This window comes from Blennius ocellaris (assembly GCF_963422515.1).
Source record: "Blennius ocellaris genome assembly, chromosome: 9".
Lineage (NCBI taxonomy): Eukaryota > Metazoa > Chordata > Actinopteri > Blenniiformes > Blenniidae > Blennius > Blennius ocellaris.
In genome coordinates, this window is record NC_137658.1 from 7694536 (window position 1) to 7715570 (window position 21035).

The 21035-nt window shown below is 39.7% G+C and overlaps 1 protein-coding gene across 1 annotated transcript in view; it reads right to left on the reverse strand.

Annotated features, from left to right (window-relative positions):
* Positions 1-11025, reverse strand: part of ahnak (AHNAK nucleoprotein) — a 33235-nt gene extending 22210 nt beyond the window's left edge. The window contains exons 1-2 of the mRNA XM_080502764.1: positions 10749-11025; positions 3602-3663 (exon numbers count right to left, since the gene is read on the reverse strand). The gene's annotated coding sequence lies outside the window, so the exon portion shown is untranslated. The remainder of the gene's footprint in view (positions 1-3601; positions 3664-10748) is intronic.
* Between the last annotated feature and the right edge of the window lie 10010 nt (positions 11026-21035).

Sequence of the window (21035 nt, forward strand, 5' to 3'; positions counted from 1 at the left end):
GGGCAAAACTCTTTGAGACGGCATTACCTAACTCTTCCCTAAGACACTGAATCATCATTGCCTGTCCCTTATCCGGGGATGCTTATGTTTTGGAAATTTGGTTAGTCAGACCACACCCTTCCCTAAGGGAACACAGCTACAGTCAATAGAGAGAACAAAGATGAGTAAAGCTGCATTGCTTTGTAATAACAGATGCAGACGTGCAGAAACCGCCAGTCGCAGTGTGGTAGTGCAAAATGTCTTTCAATAACGCCCATGTACATCTCCATGTGCATTAGACTATCTGACTTTTAGATACAGTTGCATTTCTCGTGTGACTTTCTGAGAATTCTCTAATGGAATTCAAACTCCAAGTCATAAATATGTATTCCTTACAGCAAGCAAAAATGACAGTTCACCATGTCTATCATATTATATTGATAAAATTAAAAATAGCTTTTCTGTAACTTTTTTCTGTTCTGAAATTAGCACATTTGAAACAATCCAAACGATGAGAAGATGTGTTTACTTTCATTTTCTGACAGCCTTCCCGCTCCGATCTTGCTAACTAGTTCAATCCACTCTCCTGTTTGAAACAGTCCACCTATTGTGCCCCCATACCGAACCCCTCTCCACAACCCACCACTTGAATTATATAAATCTTTTGAAAACCAGCGTCACAAGCCGGAAGTGATTTGTGTTATTTCACATTATTTGTGTCAGGCGATGTTTGGAAACTGTCATTTTGAACACAACAAAATGACTTTTCAAACAGCATTATTTTTACAATTAATCTGGGACATGATTTAATGTTTGCCTCAACAAACTCATACTTTAAAGATCGACTGACTTGTTTTAATGTAAGCTGTCCTTTAATTAATTGTTGGTTGGGACTGTAATCAGCTATTGCAAAAGGTACATTTCTATCCATGTGTAGCACAAAGGCACCAGATATATTGTGACTGCTTACCTGTGTTTCAATGGGGTGGCCTTCACAATTTAGGGCGTGGTACACCCAATCTCTAAACCTACCCATTGTGTTTGCTCAATATTTTAAATAAGCCTCCTACATGGTCAGAAGTTAAACTAAAGAAGGTGCCTCAGTACCTCTATAATAGAGAGCTATAATAGAGCTATTATGTTCTACCACAGAACATAAGAAACAAACAAAAACTGAAATGAACTTTTTTTTGCCCAGTTTGTTTTGCACTATCCAATATTCATATGGGCAATTCCATAATCTCAGAATGATATGTCACATACATTAGTCATTCAACAGCAATCTGTTATTCATAACACACTGCGATTATTAAACTGTACTATAGACAAATGAAAGCATTCAAAGAAAACACCACTTTAGCTTTGTCAATCATACTACATGTTAATGTTCATAAAGTTGTCAAAGATATGTTAAAGGTGAATAAATGACAAAAACCTACTCTGTTTGGGTCTGTCCAATACGCCACATTCTTTCGTGTCGATAAATAGACCAGTGTTACATTATTCTGAACGCTAGAGAATGCCTGCGATGCTTTTGAGGTCATGCTGAACCTGCTCTCTAAAATAGCATTTTGCAGAGTCCCAAGGCAAAATAACACAAGCCAGGGCCACGGTGAGCGATAATACAGAGGAATGGCATGGTGTTTATGCCATAGATGACGCCAACAAATTGCAGGAGTCTACCATCAAATCCTCCTTTCCTTCCTTTTACAGTTCCCTCCCTGTTTCTCTCAGTCACATTGTGTCAGTCTGACCTAGCTAAACTTGACACGTCATTTGATCAGCTGCACTGTTCTATGCATCTGCCACACATGAAATGTATGGCTATGGAAATCATGCAGAGCCAGTTAGATAATTAGATCCACTCAGGTCTAAGAGAGTTAGGTTTTACCCCAGTGTTCCCAAAATACATCATTTTACGAGTCCGCATCCTTGATTCATTGGTTTGAAAATCAGACAAAGTAACATAAAACTTACAACACAACCTTCGTCCCCATGCTGTTCTTTTCATACAACACATGTGTCTATATTTTGAGTGTTTAAGAGGGTAATTATGATACTGAAACACACTCACTCTCAATCTCTTTGCATATTATTGTAGGCGGGGTGAGGCATTTAGAAGGAAAAGACAGAAGAAAAAGGATAGGCCACCTCCCTTAATGTTCAATGAAACACATCAAATGCAACAAAGGCATCTATTTACCTTTCCTCACCGTCCACTGGACCATCTTCATATGCATCATGAATCCACATAATTTAAACTTTTCAATTACACAAAGAGCCTTCCCACGTTTCCCATGATTGACCGTGAAGTATTTAGGATGTTGTTTTTCCCACAGTTTTGACTTGTATATGTGGGTGTGCATTGGGGGTGGGGGGCGTTCAGATGTGGAGTAAAGGGAGGGAGTTAGAGAAAAGAGGAAATGGGTTAGAAAAAAATTACACAGCGAGTGAGAATGTCGGAGGAAGAATGAAACAGTTTGCTGGAATTTTAGCCTAAAAATTTAATGGCGATGAAACAGGAGCACAACCCTAATTGTTAATGAAACGAAGGGGCTGTTACATTTCATAAATCCATGCTGCACCACATAAATATTTACTTGAATCTGAATGTTTTAATCTTCACCAAACATAGTCCTAAGCTTCTTCCTTCCTTCAAACAAGTTAACTATTATAATAAATAAAGTTAAATTTGTAATGGAATTAGGATTAGCAAGAAATTCAATGCAATATGATCATATGATTATGAAGAGGATTGTGATGTACACAGATAGCGAGTCAATAAGCCTCTGTTCTTAGAATCATAAGACATGCAGGCAGCCTATGACTCACATGGATCAACAACATGACAGGCATGTGCTTTATTTAATTACTTTCAGTTTCTCTCACATATAAGTGCTCAATATTTGATGCCTCAAGTGTGATTAGCGATCAAAGGCATATCTTGAAAATATAATGATTTATAAAGTACCCATGAATGGAGTAGATTAAGTTTAAGGGAGGCAAACAAGCTTAGCAGTCTATCATATTTTATCATGGCTTGTTATGGGAAGAGGGGACACGGGGACAAGGAGACAGACAAAAGCTTCTGTTTAGTAGAGTGTGGCCACAAAGCTTTTCAGGATAGGCCTCTCTCATACTGTGTCACTGGCTGTATAACGTGTGGGTTTTTCCCTCCACTCATCGGGAATAAATTATCCGCAGCTGCCAAAACGTAAACATTGAAAACAGTGTGAGCGTGGCGGACTTTTGACAAGGTTGTTTCATAAGAAGGGGTGAGGGGTTCGCGCGAAACAGGTGGTAGCTGGGGGAGGAAGAAGGGGTGCAAAAAGGAGGCTGAGAGAGAAGAAGCAGCCAAGTGTCAGGTTACCACAAGGCAGGCCTTTCACAGCTGAATGGTGGAGGCATGACCTTCCAGGTTCAAAAGCTTTGCATCAAACATTCCAGAAGAGGCTTGGTGTCTGGATGCATACCAGATTGTCTCTCCGACGTGACACTGGCTAGATAGTCTTGGGATGTGGTGGGTAGTAAGAACATCTTTTTTTTTTTTTTTTTTTACTCTATTTAACCCATAACAGATGTGGTACGTGGACTTTGTTGCAGAATGTGTCAGAACACTTACCTCAGATTGCTCAAGCACAGCCAAGGGCTCCACTGATGCTTTCGTACTTCAATTCTTGACTTCTGTTTACAGAAAAACAAACAGAGAAATGATGTTTACTGAATGTGGAATTGTTATATTAAGGCTGAAAGGATAGAAATGTTTTATAAACCTGTCCTAAAAACAACATGATGATCTGCTTTGGATTAACAAACAGTATCATTGTTGGCATATACGAAAAGCTCTTTCTCACATATTAGTTAGTGTTGCTTCGGGATATATTTTACTGTATCTCACACAAAACCACAAACACAGCGGCAATATTCAGGGTTTACTTTTGTGCTTTGTGCACATACTCAATGGACCTTTCAGAACCAATCGGAGCCTTCGGATGGCTTCTGATTAACCAACCAGTGGCTGCAGTATTGACCCTTGAAAGAGATCAGTTAGAGCCCCCCTAAAGTAAATAAATCCAGCCACCTGGTTAGTTTGTCCCTCCCTTTCGGAGATATACGTTCACGTAAGTACATCAAGCCTTGAAATTCAGTGTTGAAAGAAAGCAAGATGACAATTTGGTCCATATGATTTCAGATGGCCTTGGCTACAACTGTGCAAAGTGTAATTGTAAACCTGGCAACAATAAAAGTCAACATAACACTGAAAACTGTTGTATTCATCATTTGAAGTGTTGCTCTGCATGTCAATTCAATTTTACTTCTACATGCTTTAACCAGCCCAGTGTCCTCCAGGTCCAGTGGGCATTAGTAGTTCAACCTTGAGACATATTGTGAAATCAGTCTTTTTCTCATTCCCAGTACAAACAGACCCAGACTTCATGTGTACAGACAGGCAGCTACTGGTGCAAACATGTCACGCTGAAAATTACTTCAGACAGGCACTCTAACCCCATCATTAGCCTCCCCCTCCCCCTCCCCAAACCTCTATGTTCAATAAGCTAAACTGCTCGTTACTTTGGTGAAAATTAAGCCTAATAACTATGTTTGTGAAACAAAATTCAGTTTCTAAACAGCCTAGGTTGTTCGTTTTTTTTGTTTGTTTTTAAAGCAGTTGTGTTGTCACGGAGAGAAAGTACAAAAACTAATGTTTGTAACTAACACGACAAACAACAGTGCAATAGTACGACAAAGTTTTGCCTAAGAATGTACTGTTAGTGTTTGCTGTGTTGAATACGCCTCGTACTGAAGTAGACAGCACATAGCTGAGATAAAGGCCAGTCAGTGTGTGGTTGTCATTATGTTTGTGTGGGGAGAAACAGCAGCTGTGTACACTCTCCAGCTCATACTCTTGTTACACAGACATATTAATCAGACTGCTATGTCAGCAGTCATTATCGAGCTGCTTTTTTGTGGTTTTGTTTTTAACAAGGACAAGTTGCCATCTGAACTGATAACTAGTTTTTGTAATTTTTTTGTGATTAATTGTAACTTACAAAAGTAACATAACAAATATAGTATTGTGAAAGCAGGCTTTTTTCCCCCCCTAATGGCCTTATGAGATTAAACACTGAAAAATAAGATATAAGTGGCTCAACCTTCTAGTTATACTTTTGCAAGACCACACACACACTCACAAACACATTGCAGGTATTTCAGTGAGGCAAATGTGGTCACCAACAGTGGGGAAAAGCAAATAAAAACACATGCTGTGTGAGTAGAAATATCCCACCACAGTCCACGGCACAAATCACGCTGCTTTGCCTCTCTGCTTTGCTTGCAGAGAGTTCAGTGCAAAGCCCCACCCAGGCCTTCAGTCGCACACATTCCTTGATAGAGCCGTCAGGCCAGCTGGAAGGGAGCCCAGCCTCTCCCCACTGGTGACTAACTCCAAAGAAATGTCCTCTTTCTCTCTGACTTTAGCTTCAATTCACACCGCCCACCTTTCATTCAGTCCAGTGGTCAGTTCACCACACCCCCTAGACCATACAGGTTTTTGCCCAAATATGCAAAAACACCCCATTTAATCACATGTGCATAGTCTATTCAAACAATTAAACTGAGAGAAGTAACACTGTATGTGCTGATTCATTGTTTCATTGTGATTAGCATGGTGAATGTTGTCTTCAAGTGTTTATCTGGCTCTGGGTTGACGCACCAACTGGCATTCATGCTGTGTACTTCATTTTCTCCCCAGGCCTTGTCGTTCTCCTTGCGGGCACATACCTGTACTATTCGACTGTCATAGCTGTTATTTGATGACGCCACAAAACAGTGAACAGTGATCAAAGCTTCAGCAAATCTATTATCTTGTCTGTCAGATCCAATAAATGGTGTGAGCAGAAAAGTGGAGCAACAATTGCAGCAGTGTGACAATGATTACAGCTCAGGCGAAATAATGCTGGAAAGTGATCAGATCTGATTATGAGCAAATGTGAGGATCTCTGTGCAATAAAGAAAAGTCCCAATTCGAAGCACTGACCAAATCCGTCTTGTTTTTCAAAAAAGAAAAAACTCCCTGTTCCGCTTGTCATATTGTTGTTTAACACCGCACGTACAACAAACACAAAAAGATTCACAGTAGGCGACAGCCGTCACTCTTTCCTCAAAAAACACTAATCGGACGTGCATGTGTGACGCATATAAAAATGGAATGATGGTCAAAATAAGCCGATTTTTCTGCACTTCATAGTCCACATAGCCCTAAACCAAACCACAAGGACTGCATGAGGCCAGAGCCTGCCCACTGACGCCAACTTAGCCTGCTTCTGATTAAACCATTGTGACTTTGGCAGGAGATATGTACCAAATGGAAAAACTCGAGAAAGCTCTTAAAATCCTCTTTTCTTTCTTTAACAAGATCACAAACAAAAGCCAATGTTGTGCTGAAAGTGTGTTTAACATCCATTGATATTCATGTGATGTTCAGGCATTTTTCTTTTCCTTCTTAATACTCTGACAAAAAGGTTTTATGGTGTATGAAGATTAAGTATCAGATAAACCATGACTCCTATTAGAACTTAATATTCTCTAATACACCCCTCAAACCGGGAGGATCTCATTTTGAATTTTCTCTCCCAAGGGTTCGTCCATTTTTTCCACATGTGCAAAGATTTTAAAGGGGAATTTTTTCCTTCCCTCTTGAGAGCCACATCATAAACTGTTGCTGTTGTGAACTCTATACATCCTGTTCAGACAATGTATGTAATACCATACGACACACAAGATCATGGCTGTACTTTTTTTTCTCTTTAAATAAATGTGAACTACTAACTTTTTTTGTGAAACGAAACAAAGCTATTGCTAAAGTGAATTTGGTCTGGTGCCCAGGGGCATTTTTATTGCCAAGAACATTGAGTAACTAACAAAGCAAACACAGCTAAGTCACATACAGAGTTACAGAAGTTTGCAAATAGCAAACTGGTATAACTAGTATTACCAAAGGGAGGGAAAGGGGAGCACATTGTTTGTACAGTCCCGTCACATAAATAGGTCATTGTGATCTATGTACTGACTGCATAGAAACTTTACTTTAGCTTTTATAGTTCACAACTTATAAACACTCAGCTTCATGTCAGATGGGTGTCTGTCCTCCACAGAATGACATTTGTTCATGAAGCAAAACAAAAAAACAAGAAAACAGGAAGTTTATGGGAATGACTGTGTAGTAACCCAAGAACATATGGATATATGATGCTTTGAAGCGTAAGGTCTGCATCAGGATAGATATCCAATGCTAATATTTAGATAATACCAGGCTAGTGTGAGGTTGTTTAGAAGAAAAGAGTGCAGCACGATGCAGCGTGCCATCTTGAGTATCTGGCACCAGATAAAGAAAGCCTAAACAAAGCCGAATGTATTTCTAAATTTACATTCCAGGCCCTGCTGCCTGACATTCTGGGCGCTTCACTCCAAATAAAGTTTTGGCAGCAGATGCTGGATGTCACTCCCTGCACGGCACAACATGACTGTGTTTGTGAGGGTCGGGGTGCAGGTAGACCCAAGCATACAGTGACATCTTTGGGAGATCCATTAGATTTAAATGCTTTTTAAAAGTAGCAGATGTTGTTGAGCACTTGAGCTGTGAGACTGAGCAACAGAAGAAAGTTCGCACTTCGTTTTTGAGCTCCATGCTTGCATTAGTTCTCGGTAACAGTATACACTGTTTGAGTTGCATGCACATGCATGTGTGTAACTCATATGGGTATTGAGTGTGACAAGTGATAACTATCACATCATACTTGTGAATCTTTTTTTTCTCTCTCTCTCTCTCAACAAGGCAACCAACAATAATGACAGGTGTTGCTCACAGAAGACATGCTAAAACATTCCAAACCAGCAGAAGATGGGTGAGAAGGGAGTGGCAGCAGGGTGGATTGCCTCGAAGGGCTTTCTGAATTCGCATGCTATTAGTAACTCAGATTTTCTCCTTAATGTGGGTTAAAAAAAAAAAAAAAAAAAAAAAACGCAATGGTTTAACTGCAGTCACCCTGTTTTTTTTTTTTTTTTTTACTTTATTCACAACATCCAAAGTCTGCTTTTTACCAACTCTCATTCCAACCGCCCACCCGACAAACCCGTGAGGAAATGGCAGAGGAAGTGTGTTAGAGACCAGTTTCCTTATGTTTGACACTGGCACGTATGAGTAACACCAATCGTCCACACTGCCAATCATCTGTGCGAGAGAACATACTAGACCTGGTAGACTGCAGTGATAAATATCTAACCGTCTTCCTTTCCACTGAAGGCGCTGTTTGTCACATGAGTGGCAAGTGCAACAAGGTGTGTTTGAGCGCCACTGCGCATGGCCAACAGCAGTTATGACTTAGCAGAATTTGACCAATGCACCTTCTTTTTTTTTCTTGTTTTTTTAGAGGCTCCTGTGTGGTTTAGGCAATTCCAAATGTCTTACGTTACTTTCGGCGACAACATAATGTAACCTGTGTTTACTACTGCACTTGCAGACGGTGCTAGTTTTAGACAAACAGTATCTGCACTAAACCAAGATCCAAGATGAGGCCCTGTTAATCGATGAGCCTTTCAGTTATGGATAGGACCTGCTCTGAAAGTTTGTGAGCTTTACATTTGAATATGGCATGTTTACTTTGTCTGTGTGTTTTCGCGCTCCTGCCCGAGGCGAAAGTCCCGCGGGGAACAACATGTTGAATGCAGCCAAAGCTTCACAGCATGTTATCCCCAAGCGAGACGTGACTTTTCTTCATACTGAGCGCACCTCACATATTGCAGCTTCAGTGACAGCCCACTGTGCAAGGTCCTTACCTTTGCACTTGTGTCACCATTTGGCTTTCCAAGCAGTCTGCATCACAGTCAATCACCTTGACACAAGCAATTTTAGAAATGCCAGACATTTACAGCTGTGGTATGAATGTGGGTTGAGTTCACATTGTAGAAAGGACTGTGCGGAGCGGAGCAGGAAGCTGCCTTCCCTGAACTGAACCGTTGGGTGTGGCTGGAGGGAGCAACAGGCTGCTGCACACAGAAAATTTTAACTTCCAACTAAGATTCAACCAAGGATTACGTCTGCATTGGTACTATATTAGCTTTTTCCTCTACATATACACATGCCTTGTATAGAACAAAACCAAGACGACATGGTGCGACTGTAGTTCAACTCACACCTGAAAATATACTGTTGAAGTTATAAATACAGGCAGAAAAGTCCTCAACTGTTCGGTTGCGTTTTTCCCAATGTGCAAAGTCTTAGCTTCCCCCTCTATGCCTCAAACCTGGTTTCAATTAGCTTGTCTTTCCAAACCACTAAATTCCATTACTCCCCTCCTCTCAACCGCCCCTCCCATCCCCCCTCACTTCTCACTCCCTGACTCTCTTTCCTTGTCTTCCTCCCTTCTTCTCCCCCGCACACCCTGGCCACGGGCCCAGGTTATGAAAACCAAGGTAAAAGAGGGAAAGAGACATTTCTTTGTTGAAAAACTCAAAACTGAAGTCCTAAAAGACATGCACAACTCGGAATCAAGCAGTTTTCAGCTATTTAAAGTATTACAAACTGAAAAGGAGCTGTGTTTGTTAAAAAAAAAAAAAGGCTCATAGTGCAACGAATATTTCCAGACCTTGCTATCGAATTACACTGCATCACTCAAAAAGTTTTTTCTTGGGTTCATCGCTGAACAGAAGTGATATTCACGCAGCAGTGAATGAGCAAGAGAAAAGTTTACACCAAAACTTTTTTTTTCAGCCGGTATGTCCTTGATAGCCTATGAAAGACCTTGGGGAAGTACTTAGAAAGACCCACTGCGACAGTGGTGTGCAGTGTGTCTGTTTTTTCCTCCCTTTTGTCCCCCCCCCCCCCCCCCCCCCCCCCCTAACTGTAAAGGGTGTGCCTCAGCGCGGAGACGGCAAAGCAAAGAGGGAGGGAAAAAAAGAGGGAGGTGAAGTCAAAGGATCCACACCCAAGTTTGTTGTTGCAGAAGCTGTTAGGAAAGTACCTTTTACTTTTTAAAGCTTTAAATGGGCGTTCTCAGAAAACACCTAAATGGCAACAAAATGATATTATATAACCAGACACTTTCGGTCAATATGTAGGATATACTCTTCCTATTAAAATAGTTTTCCTAAGGACTCAAATGACAGTCACGTCACGCAAACCACTACAAAATGAATTTGATTTCACTTAGTTGTGTTTAAAGTTGCATTAAGACACCTCACATGATAATTGTCATTTAACTCTGGCTTGACATCTAGAATAACAACGTTTGTCACAGGGAAAAGTAAAGTGCGCAACTCCAGTCAGGCCCTCCTGCATTCATGTGGTGGCTGTGGGTACACACCCACTTCTCCTGTCCCGCTCTATTTTAAGTACGTATTTAACTTAATTTCCACACAAAATCACTGCCACCTTCCAGTAAAAACATGCAACAATTCAGCCTTCACATAAAATTCCCAGGAAAGTTCTCATGAAGTAGGGGGGGGGGAATCATAGGACATCACTGGAGATAAGCACATGCAATAAAACAGAATCAAGCCATTGTAATCTTACTACTGATACACACTCTCACTTCAAAGAAGATTATAGCACAGGAATGTTGGATAGATAACCCTGACACTTTTGTTAAAACTTTAGCCAAGTCACAACAAATCATATGCTGTTTTTCAGCATGGCAAACATTCATGAGAAGCAACTTCAAAAAACAACTTTTAAATGAAACTGAAGAAAATAAAAAAGGTGCATCAGTTACCTGTGCGCAGCTGTAGCGCCCGAGAAGCCTCACACCAGCTTGAGCATCCTGGAAAACGTGTTTCCTTCTCCCCCTGCCCAAGAAAAGCCTTTCACGCTGTCACAACTTTGCAGCCTGTTAGGATTATGCACACTTCTTCTACTTCTCGATCAACCAGACTTCCAGGGCGTTTTCTCTCCTCTCTCTCCCTCCCTCCTCTGAGTTGGTTTAAACTTTTTTTCTTTTCTTTTTCCTGTGTGGCTGCTCCTCTGGGCTGAGCAGAGTGGTTGGACAGGGAGCTGGGTAGGGTTCCTGGTTTGGAGAGGGAGGGGATCTGTGTGAGGGAGTGGTTCCTAAGACGCTCATAGGACCACCCACTGTTTCACAAAAAAAAAAAAAAAAAAAAAAAAAAAAAAAAGAGGCTGCAGCGACATGTAACAGGAAAAGTTCTACTACAAGATCGAAAAAAATTATTGAATCTGCAATAGTTCCTGATAATGGCCGTGATTTAAAAATTGCTTGATTCAAAGGTGCACCTACAAGTTAAGTCATCCTATAATTGGACTTAAAACTAAACAAAAAAGTTGGATTCACACGTTTTTTTCTTCCTTTTCAACGATGATTTGACCAGTTTTATCTATTTAAAACTGCCCATGATAGCTTTTACTTCACTTTTTCACAAGAACGATGACGCACACAGAGAAACGCACCACAAAATGACTATCATATGATAAACGGTGATATAAACATGTAATTACAGGATTTAAATTTCAGCACATACACTGACACAAAGTTGTCATTAACAAAATGAGTCAGGAGTGAGTCCTTTACTTCGATACAGCACAAGCTGTCTATTTACAAGCCAGGATTTACAGCATTTGGTTGTGTTAACAATGCCCACCCTGGACTATTGAGCTGCTGTGACTGGATACTTTATCTTTTGAACTGTGACGTGTTTTTCAAGCTCACTTTACAAAGGTTGTAATTTTCATGCACACATAAGCAAAATACAGCAACGCAGTTAGTCTCTGTTATTTTTGATCACACCAGTGCTACTGTAATAGTGTCACATGAAATGTCTGAGTGCTCTGTTATTTTCTTCGAGACTTATCTTATTGCAACCATAGTTCAAGTATCTTGTGAGCTTTTCATGCGAGTGCATAACTTCACTTTCTTTTCTGCTGGGGGCAATCATGCAGGCCCTGCCGAAGAAACGGGTTCACTTCAACGTTAAACCAAGAAGGTTGCAGGTTGCAAATGATACCTTGTAAGGAAAGAAGCGATGACATGACAAGTTGTTGAGAGAGAGTTTGACTGGGTGGCGTCTCAAATTATGCTCTACAAATAGATACAATTGGTTCACAAACAGGTTATTAGATGAAAAAATATTTTGTGAAAACACAACTCCACCTACTGAAACTGTGCAATGCGAAAGCTGTTACGTGATTGTCTTTGCCACCGTTTACAAAACAATTTGAATACCACTCAAAAAATGTCACCCAACATTTTCTGACTGTTCATTCGATTTTAATTTTAAATGCGGACGTCCCGTGTAACACTGCGAATGAATCAGTCGATATTGTTGAAGAAGTCGAAGCAGCTTGAAGGGACCAACTTTTTATGATACAGCATACATTAGTTTTAAACGTGAAATGAAGTGTGAGTTGTGGACATTAAACTGGACATATGGATGTTCTAATGTGTGCAGCGGCCTCTCCACTTTTTGCACCAGCGTCCTTGGAAAAGCCTCGTTCACACCCCTCGTCACACCCATGTTTAAAGAAGTCAAAAAGGAAACAACAAGCAAGAAGTAGCGCACACCGAGGAAGTTACTAAGCTGCTTCATAAGGAGCAGACAAAGGAGTGGTGCACACATACACACACACACACACACACACACACACACACACACACACACACACACACGCCTGTACATGTGCTGGCACACACATATTTCATTATCACCACATTACACGTGCATGAGTCAAGAAAGCGAGTTCCCCACTAAAAGAAGACCCACTGTTTTTTGCGTGTGCATGTTTTCAGTTGTGTGTAATTGTGCACATGCCGAGACAAAAGGGAAGGAGTAATCCCAACCATGTGCAAGATAAGCAGAGATCCCGAAGAACTCAGTATGGTGTGTGGTATTGCTTCACCCTTTGGACTGTAACGGTATTTAAAATAAACAATGTTAAAGGGGTGCAACAAAAAAAAAAGTCAAACATGAAACACGTGATTGTGGGACTTTTAAAAGCATGTTCTGTGATGGAGAAGGTAAAATACAGATGTAATTTCAGTTTGAAGACTTTAGTGATCATCTTTTTTCTTTCCTTTTTTTTTTTTTTTAAGTAGCCCCTGAGGGCTCTTTAATGTGAGTTTTTGACTACAGATAATCTTTTTTTAAAGTGTCTTGTGCTGCACCTGCGACTCTGTGCATGTTTGGCCTTTTGATACTGAGGCGTGGTTCTTGTTGCCTCTGGAAGAACAGTTTCTGCATTTCAGCAGTTGCTGTTTCCAGGCAGACAACTGTGTCTTATGTGTCTTCATGTCAACAGCAGGACCCCTCTCCAAATGGCACGCTGTTCAACAACTTTTCAACAGGCACTGAACGTTTATGGTCACGTAACAGCCCAACTTTACGACTCAGGAAGGCCTCAGTCACGCATTTTTACAATTACTCAGTGTTGCACTTTGTTATACTGAGATGGCAGGTAGAGAGATTTTTTTTAATGTCCTGCATCAAATGTTTGAGACAATAAAAATGTAGATTGTGTAAATGTAGAAAGAAATACTTAATATTCAAGAGAGTTTCTCAATTTTTCCCCATGTTTTGAACAAAGTGAGTTGCGACTCTACTTGCCTGGTCAATAGAGCTGAACACAAGGATATGTGGGAATGGGTGTGTTTCCTGGTCTTAGGTGTGTCAGTCAGTGTGAACCAGCACAAATAGCTTGGCACAGACAACCATGAGTCACGGCCCATGACTACAATGAAAACATCGCAGCTCAGACTGCGGAGGGGAGAAAAATCAGAGGATTAGCTGGGGATGGACGTGTGAGTGTGAGTGTGTGTGTGTGTCTATCTGTGTATATGTGCCACCATGTGAGTGTGTGTGTTTGTGTGTGCATGATTAATATCTCACGCGGGATACAGGAAGTCACATGACACAAGCCTGGGCAAGGCTGTAACTTGTGATCTGATTAAAGAAAAGTAACACAACACTTAATGACTATTTAAAATCAAGCAGATATCCTTGAGCAACCGTTTGGCGTTGCCTGCGGCTGTAAGAGCCAGATGGGTGTGATTGTCTCGGCAGGTTTAGTCAGACTCAAAAGATCTGATGTTCCTCAGCTGCTTCCAAACCCCATTTTGAACCAAAAGAAATAAACAAAAACAATTCTTGTGTATTACATTCAGAATGTCAGAATTGTCAAACCATACAATGCAGTGCAGTGTCTTTGGACTAAGGCTTAGTTATATGAGTCATCAGGATGGTTTGAAAAAGCATGCATAAAAGGATTATTCTCAAAGATATCCAAGAGTGTAACACAGTGTTTGCTGCTCTTTTTCCTGTCTTTTGTTTCTCATGTATGTCCAGCACAGGTGGAAATTGTACCACAATTTTAACTTGCTCCTGTAAGATATATCTTCTTTGTGAATGCAAACTGGGCGTTACTACGCAAAACTTGTGATTTACATAAACAGCAAACAAATTCAATGCTTCTTGGTCTTATCATTGCTTGAAAATGTCAATAAACCCTCTTTAACAGTGCTGTTTGCCTCTGAAAAGCTTGTCAAAAGCAGACAATCATTACACTAACCAGATTGTGTGTGAACAGAAGAGCTCTTTGTAATGTGTAAGATTTTTTTTCGACAATGAAACATTGTCAATATTGTGTCAAGTGTGTTTCCAACCACTGCTGGAGACACCAAGTTAAATGTCATCAAAGAGGCATTGTCAGGGTGGAAGAATGTAAAGAGATATTTACTACCATTTTCATCAGTCTTTGATGAATAGAAGCGCTTGTTGTCAAACACGAGGCAAGAAAAAGACTGCAGTAAACAAGCAGCACAAACTGCGATCAGCCAAGTGTGTCCTTCAATCGTTTTGTTTGCATAACAGGGAATCCAGGCTCTGCTTTCATTTCTTCTTTCATATGTTTTCACTGTTTCAAAAGCATCACTGAGTAAACTTTAAAGTCACAAGACAGGTGGCTGTGGGCAACATGTGGACCCCATTCAAGCCCAATAGCAAAAGAATGCATTGTTGTGGATTTATTTTTTTTCTAAATGTTTTTTTTTCTAATTGTACACCGCTATAACAGTATTGAAAATTTAGTAGCTCCCACATTTTTGTGCCCCAATTTACTAAGCCCTCGCATCAAAGTCGCCGAAATAAAAGTTACTTGTTAAAGTACCGTTGTAAAAGTAGAAACTAAACTACTTGAGCTATTTTTTAAATACATGTATTTGCATGGTCAACAACAGGGAGCCAAATCAGTTAATTGAGTTGATGCATGCACTCAACACGCATTTCCCAGATAACTAATAAAGTATATCAGGTGCACACTGTAGTAATTTGATTTTAAATCACTCAGTAAAATAAATATTATTCAATATGTGGACAAAATTTAAAAAGTGGATTGGAGAAAATTGTATTTATGTATGAGTGAAGTTACATAACTTGAAAAAAATATTAAATACGATAAGATGATAAAATTGCAAGCACCCAACAATACAATTGAAGTGCAGTGATGTATTTATACATCGTTACTTCCTCCTTTGCTTATGACTGAGAACACATATAAACTGCAACCGTACAAAAATTAAACCCATTCTAAATTTTAACTGCTCGCTGTATCAAAGTACAACAGAAGTCATGTAGGGACACACACATTGTAACTGGAAGACAATAAAACAGAGAGAAACTCAACACTTCAACAGCCACATGAATAACAGAGGGGGGGGAAAAACACCCTTTAAAAAGGAGAAAATCTCATCACAACCAGACACTCAGAGGTGGGTGGCAATCTGCAGCGACTGGTTTGGCTGAGTGAAGAGTGCGAAAACACAAAGAAGAAAAAAAACAGCATAAACACACAATAAACCCGGAACAGGCTTGTGGAGCCTTCCACAGCAAAGGTGCATAAGAGAGAGGACAGAGAATAGAGCCCGCACTGTCAAACTAAATCACAACCATGACTTTTTAATTTCTTCCATGTTGAAATTTCAATGTAAGTCAAATTAGTTGTTGAACTAATAGTCCTCAGTGTCCTTGAATATCATAATGAAATAAAAAACGTTTCATGTAATGTTTTACTGTGACTGTAGACTGTGTAAAAGGCATAAACAGTTATGATCAATGTAGACATAGTAACATCGAAAATACGGCATTTTTGCGAAACTTTCTTGAGAAAGTGTTCTCAGAATTTAATTTTAAAAAATCAGTAGTATTCACACAATAATGGGATGATAATAGAAAACTAAATAATGGGAAAAACGTGAATACAAAAATAGATATTCGTGAAGATGATTGTAAATAGACTGACCTGAACACTTTCAAATCGCTTATCAAGACCAACCTGTTCTGAACTGCTTTTAATACATAATACTCATCAATCTTTATGATGTGTTTTATTACTTGCTTTATGATGTTCCTCAATAATGATTATGGGTTTTATAATCTAACTATATGAAGTGTAGTAGTAGTAGTAGTAGTAGTAGTAGTAGTAGTAGTAGTGATATAATAGCAATAGTAATAGTAGAACTAGTACTAATAGTATTAGTATTAGTATTAGTAGACTATAATATCATATTAGGTTATAAATGTCTCTTTTGTTAACCTATCATGGCCATACATTGTTGAATAGAATAAAATAGAATAGAATAGAATAGAATAGAATAGAATAGAATAGAATAGAATAGAATAGAAGGTTGGACCATTAAACCAGTGAACAAACCACCTGAGAATGTGAACATTAAATAGATGTACATTTTTAGGTAATTAATGTTCTTAACTTTGTATTGACCTGTGTATAAATTTATTTTGCGACATTAATTCCCATTCTGCTTTTTTCAAACTAACAAACTGCCAAACACTGTAGAGCTTGTCAAGCTTTTCACCTGACAACCAATGAATGTCACTGTTGAAAATTAAGCCACAAGAAGAGTACAAAAAATGTAGTCAAAAGAGTAAACAAAGAGGCGAACATTGTTTCAAAACTCCATGGAGGCTACGAGAAACATGTGCAGTCAAACATTTCTGACGAGAACAAATAAAGCTCAACATTCTTGCGTCTGCTTTCACAAAAGCAGACACAAGATGAAGATGAAGATAAAGATGTTGTGTTTGGCCATATGAGTCTAACTTTGCTTAATTCCGTAGCCTTTTGTTAAATATAATCCTGTCGGCTTAATTTGGCTTGTCTGGATGTTTTCGCTGCTTTTGGGAGCAGGCGTTTCATAAAGCATTGCTTTTGAAAGGTATTACTAATTTTATCCATACATTTTTTTTAAATCCTATTTTAGGGTCGCTGGTCAGTGGAACTGATCCCAGCTGACTTTCTCTCAGTCAGATAATCCAGCAGTTCAGTGATGTATCATACCATTTTTTTGCTGACGACCTTCAATTGTGTTGTTCATTTAAGGCCTCTGAAGCATACGAATTGAGCTCCTTCAACAACTGCTTGGCTCAAGTCCAACAGTGGCTAAGTGACAACAGCCTTCAGCTTAACTCTGAAAAAACAGAGGTGCTTATTATTGTCCCAGACAGTGCCATCCCCGCTATCAAACAACACTGAGGTAAACTCAGCCTCGCTATTAAAACGAAACTGAGGAATCTTGGAGTGACTTTTGACCAAGCTATGTCACGAGAGCACCATTCAAGACAGCTGGTCAAAAACTGCTTCTTTCAACTTGACAAGGAGAACATGCATCATCGTCGTCGTCGTCGTTGTTATTATTATTATTGTTGTTGTTAGAAATATGTTTTACATATTAATTATTTTTAAAACATAGGCTATTTATTTATTTATTTATATGCCATATTTAGTATGTGTATGATGAACTGACTCGATGGCACTTAAACATCTTTGCAAATATAATATTTTTAAAAATCCATCTGCAAGTGTGCAAGCTTCTGAGTTCAACAAGATCTCAATCTAAGAGCACTGATAGAAGTTTAACATCCAAATCAACTGCTCACACATTAAATAGTTGAAAAAGACAAAGAGTTGGTCTCATCCGGTATGTGACAAACTTTATAAAATCCAATTTAGTTCAACTTAATTCAATTAGCCCTGTTAATTGAATTTTCCTCATCCTCTTGGTGAGTTTGTCAGCCGATAGAACTGAACCCTGAGCGATAATGTCCCTGAGCATCACATTATGAGATGGTTTCTCTGTGACTTCATAATCACATGCATCATTACTGAGATGTGATTTTGTGTCTTCCCTGCCCCGGAGCCCTGTAAGTAAGCAGTCCACAAGACAAAGTGGTCCTCAAGTAACTGTTGAGAACAGAGGGTATCCATGGAGAGATTACAACCACAAAGAAATCCCAGTCATACGGTGACGATGTGCAGGACTTCAGATACACTATCTTGCAACATTGAGGCCACGCCGGCTGATATTTGCTGTCACCATAGTAACTCATTGGTAATCTTTTTGGAATTCCCCACAGCACTCCCCCCTCGCACCCATACGCTGCGGATGCACACGCATACATTGATGATTCAGAAAGGCAACCCTTCGCTTTGGTAGAGAGAAGAATGTTAGGGAAAAAAGGAGAATGAGAGACAGATTGGACTGTGGTTTCCATTGCAAGTAGTGAGTCACGAACACGAGGGAGGGACTGAGGGGAGAGGAAAAAAAAAAAAAAAACACTATTCTGGGATGGCCGCTATAGCAACATAATAAGCAAGGGGGGGCAGGTACTTCCAGGGAGGTTTCCATAGCAACAGGCTGTGTGTGTGGAGATAAATATCACATGCCACAAAGCAGTTTGTAATGTAGTAAGGAACTCTGCTCCGCTTTGTTACGCAAACTCTGTAACTGCTTTTAGAGGTGACGATTCCTCACCACTACCTCCCCCATCCCCCCATACACTTTCCTGTTTTCCCAATTCAGCCCGAAGAGCATTTTTGTGTCTGTGCAATAAGGCTCATTCAAACAGGCTGGTGCTAGAAACACCTTCCACAAGTTCAGTCTTGTCTTTGTCGCCACATTTTGTGTCTTGGAAACTGCAGGCCTATCTGTGTTGCTCAATTGTTTTAACACATCAGACTCCACGGAGTGAACTAAACACACAGAATGATACATTGATGTGGACACACATAATGTGTCTGGCTAGATTTCTGTGTGAATCAGTCCTTCTCAATGTTCCACTAGTGACAACTTTGAATCTATTGACCTCACTGATAAAAGTAGGGGCTCGACATCCATACATTGTGATTGAAACAAGAAAATTCGTTGGTGAGCAGCACATTCCAGTCATTGCTACAAATGTCCCAACACTCCTGTTCTTTGTACGGTTGGAACGTTAAACCCCAGCAAGTCAAAACAGGACAACGCAATCAATCGGGTTGGGGTACCTGTTCACAAACTCCCTGCAGTCAGCATTATTTCTGAACAGAATCTGCACGAACACATCTTAAAACATGGCGGATTAACTGAAACCGTAGGTGACATAACTTGAATTGTATTTAAAGAGTTGATCAAAAAGAATATCACGCAGTGGTTTTCTACAGAGCTCTCCCATATTATGACTAACCTAAATTTAAAATAGGGGATGGACACAAGGGAGGGATAATTACTCATAGTATGAGAATAATCTGTTTATGATTTGTGCAGAAATACAGTCACACAATACAAACTATGTGGGATTATAATGAGCATTTAAACTGATCCTGGGTGCAGCATTTCTAATAAACTTTATCTCTACTTAAACATCAAACAGCTGTTTTTCAGTCCGGGGTACAGCTCACTGGGCCGTTCGCTTTCTTCCAGAAAAATATTGGTAACCAGGTAACAAAACTAAATTGTGTTGCTGGCAACAACGATATGAAACATCAAAAACACACTTCCTGCACTCGCTTGGTGTGACAGTTACGTACACCGGACTTCCTGTTTTTTAACATCTTGCAAGATATTTTTAGTGGTTGAAATGTTAAGGCACCAAAAAGTCATATCTCTTCTCATCCTACATATTACATTTTTTATAAATTGTAATTGTTTGCTTTTGTTTTGTTACATGTACAGTTTTGAACCATGTTTTAACACATCTCTAATACACCCACAACAAATAAAAATGTGTGATAGAATAAACTATTAATAAATATTTTAAAATATTTTTTTTTACATTGGAATCATTTGTTTCTATGAGGGTTTGATTTTTTTCTCTCCAGAAATTAAAGGAATAAAACCTGAAACCATATTTCTCCTCTCATTAGGGCCACACCCCTCACTTTGAGAACCACTACATTAAGAGAAAACTCAGTTTTATAGCAAATGAAATAAGAAGATTCCGTTGAGGAAATTTAAACAACGTGGATTCATCACACACCGAACCACAATCATGCAGATGTTATGACAAACCAGGATTTCATATTTCCAAATACAATACTGTGTCTGGGGTAAACAGAGGAACAAGTCTGATGCAAGACAATAAACTTTTGATGGGGAGTTTTTTTTCTTTTCTTCTCGGCATAAGTAAATCTTTCGTTTTGTAGCCATGGTAGTGTATTATTACAGTTTTGTTTGAGTTTGACAACACGCCCCACCTCCACATTCTGGTAATATGAGCCAGAAGCAACTCTGGGGTTTCACGTCCAAAAGCACAGGGGCTGTCTGTTTTCCCCCTGTACCTCTCCTCTCTCTTGTTCCTCGTGTCACACACTGTTTCTCCCCACTTTTACACTGGCAGCCCCTGTTGCAGGGCAACGCAAACTTACAGAAAAAAATATCATTAATAATCACTCCTCTAAACAACACACTTCAGCTGAAGGATGTTGCTCGCACGTCCGTTACTGTTTCTATATATCACAATATCTTGTCTCTCCATGCCTTCTTCAGCTATTTCCCCTCAGCAGACTCACCCCTGACCTCTCTCATTCCATTCCACTGCTGAATTACTGTGCTGTGTTTTAGTGCCGCGCAGACATCAGCAGATCACGCCCCAAAAAGTTCTCTTGGAAGAAATAGAAGAAAGGAGGGGGGAAAAAGCCCCTTACTCTGATGTGAAGGTCAATTTTCTGGTCTGAACATATGCATTATTGTTTCGAGATATGCAATTTTCCTTACTGTGTAAAC